This window comes from Galeopterus variegatus, unplaced genomic scaffold, assembly GCF_000696425.1.
Source record: "Galeopterus variegatus unplaced genomic scaffold, G_variegatus-3.0.2 Scaffold1614, whole genome shotgun sequence".
Lineage (NCBI taxonomy): Eukaryota > Metazoa > Chordata > Mammalia > Dermoptera > Cynocephalidae > Galeopterus > Galeopterus variegatus.
In genome coordinates, this window is record NW_007727725.1 from 296,345 (window position 1) to 299,542 (window position 3,198).

The following is a 3,198-nucleotide window of genomic DNA, read 5'->3' on the forward strand; positions in this document are numbered from 1 at the left end:
GGGACCGGCAACGGGATCGCAACCCTCGGTGCTGCTCCCACGCCTCGCTCAGCCAGTGAGCGGGAACTGGTCTGTATGTGGGATCCGAACCCTCGGCGGGAGCGCCGCCGCGCTTCCCAAGCAGCGCACTATAGCAGTGCACCACCGGGCCGGCCCCAAAGTGTATTATTCTGATGTTTAAATTTTTCCAAACATTTTCTGCATCATTTAGGTTTTTATATTCAGTTCAAATTTTACCTTAATGACATTAATTTTAAATGTTTCAGAGAGCTTACTTAGTGACATAAATTATAGCAACATGATTTATTTAAAAGTTACCTCATGATTTTAAGTTTGGAGCTGTTTTACACTCAGGATTGATTTTTATAATGGTAATACTCTGCTGCTGAGTGTTTGTTATAATGATTTAGAAACATTTTATTTTACAAATAAAGATATACAAACAATGTCTGCTCTGTAATGGTAAACTATACTTGTCTAACAAGAATCACATGAATATATGCACCCAACTCTGGAGCACCCAGTTGTGTAAAGCAATTACTATAGGACCTAATGGGAGAGACAGACTCCAACACAATAATAGTTGAGGACTTTAATACCCCACTTTCAAGAAAGGACAGATTATCCAGACAGAAAGTTAACCTGGAAATATCAGAATTAATCTCTACTATAGGCTGACTTCACCTAACAGGCATTTAAAGAACATTTCATCCAACAGCTGCAGAGTACACATTCTGCTCAGTAGTACATGGAACATTCTCTAGAAAAGGCCATGTATTAGGACACAAAACAAGCCCCAACAAATTTTAAAAAATCAAAATCATATCAACTACCTTATACAACTGCAATGGAATAAAACTAGAAATTAACACCAAAAGGAACACTAGAAACCGTAGAACTACATGGAAATTAAACATCATACTCCTAAACAACGAATGGATCAAAGAAGAAATCAAAAAGGAAATTAAAAAATTCCTAGAGACAACTGAAATGAAAAAACAACATACCAGTACCTATGGAATACAGTGAAAGCAGTTTTAAGAGGAAAGTTTATAGCAATAAAAACCTAAATCAAAAAAAGAAGAAAAACTCTAAATAAATAACATAATGTTACACCTCAAGGAGCTGGAAAAACAAGAACAAACCAAACCCCAAATCAGTAGAAGAAAAATAACAAAACTCAGAGTGGAAATAAATGAATAAGAGATTAAAAAAACAATACAAAAGATTGATTGAACAAAGAGTTGGTTTTTCAAAAAGATAAATAAAATCCATACACTTTTAGCTAGACTAACAAAAAAAAAAAAGACCCAAATGATTGAAATAAGAAACAGAGACATTATAACTGATACCACAGAAATTCAAAGGACCATAAGAGAATACTATGAACAACTATATGTGAACAAATTGGAAAACCTAGAAGAAATGGATAAATTCCTGGACATATACAACTTACCAAAGATGAATCACAAAGAGCTAGAAAACCTAAGCAGACCAATAATGATTAATGAGATTGAAGCAGTAATAAAAAATCTTCCAACAAAGAAAACTCCATGGGTGGTACCTTCACTGCCAAATACTACCAAACACTTAAAGAAGAACTAATATCAATTCTTCTCAAACTTTTCCATCAAATTGAAGAGGAGAAAATACTTTCAAACTTATTCTGCAAGGCTAACATTAACCTCATACCAAAGCCAGAAAAAGACACAACTGAAAAAGAAAACTACAGACCAACGTCACTAGTTAACATAGATGTGAAGATCCTCAACAAAATATTAACAAACAGAATCCAGCACCACTTTAAAAACATAGTACACCATGATCAAGTGGGATTCATCCCAGGGATGCAAAGACGGTTCAACATACACAAATGTATAAACGTGATACATCACATCAGCAGAATGAAGAAAATAAACTGTACGATCATTTCAATAGACACAAAAAAAGCATTTGATAAAATTCAACACCTCTTCATAATAAAAACACTCCCAAAATTAGGTATAAAAAGGATGTACCTCAACACAATAAAGGCCATATACAAGCCCAGAACTACTATACTGAATGGACAAGAATTTGAGGCTTTTCCTCTAAGATATGGAACAACACAAGAATGCTTACCTTCCCCACTCTTATTCAACATAGTACTACAAGTTCAAGCCTGAACAATAAGGCAAAAGAAAGCAATAAAGGGCATTCAGGTCAGAAAGGAGAAGTCAAACTATCCCTATTTGCAGATGGAAAAGTCCTATACCTAGAAAACTCTGAAGTTTCCACCAAAAGATTAAAAAAACTAATAAATTCAGTGAAGTGGCAGGATACAAATTCAACCACAAAAATCAACAGCCTTCCTGTATGTCAACAATGAAATAACTGAAGAAGAAATCAAGAAAGCAATCCCATTCACAATAGCTACCCCCCCAAAAGTGAAATGCCTAGGAGTAAATTTAGCAAAGGAGGTGAAAGACCTCTACAATGAAAACGCTAAAACATCAGTGAAAAAAATTAAAGAGGACACAAATGGAAAGATATCCCATGTTCATGGGTCATAGGAATTAACTTCATCAAAATGTCCATATTTCCCAAAGCAATCTGCACTTTCAATGCAATCCCTATTAAAACACCAATGACATTCTTTATTGAAATAGAAAAAAAATCTTAAAATTTGTATGGAACCACAAGACCCCATATAGTGAGAGCAATCATAAACAAAAAGAACAAAGTTGGAGGCATCATACTTCCTGACTTCAAAATATACTATAAGGTTATAGTAACCAAAGTAGTGTGGTAGTGGCATAAAAACAGACAAATTGACCAATGGAATAGAGATCCCCAAAATAAACCCACACACTTAAAGCCAACTGATTTTTGACAAAGGTGCCAAAAATATACGGTGGAGAAAGGAAAGTCTCTTCAACAAATGGTGCTGGGAAAACTGGATATCTACATGCAGATGATTGAAACTAGATCGTCATCTCTTACCATCTGCAAAAATCAACTGAAAATGGATCAAAGAACAAAATTTAAGATTGTGAAAATTAATTCTAGATGTCAACTTGGTTAGATGAAAGAATGCTGGGAAACCTGGTAAAGCAATCTTTTCAGGTGTGTCATGAGGGTGTTTCCAGCAGAGATTAGTATGAGAGTCTGAGTGGTCTGGGTGGGAAAGACCCACCCTCAGTGTGGGTGGGAACCATC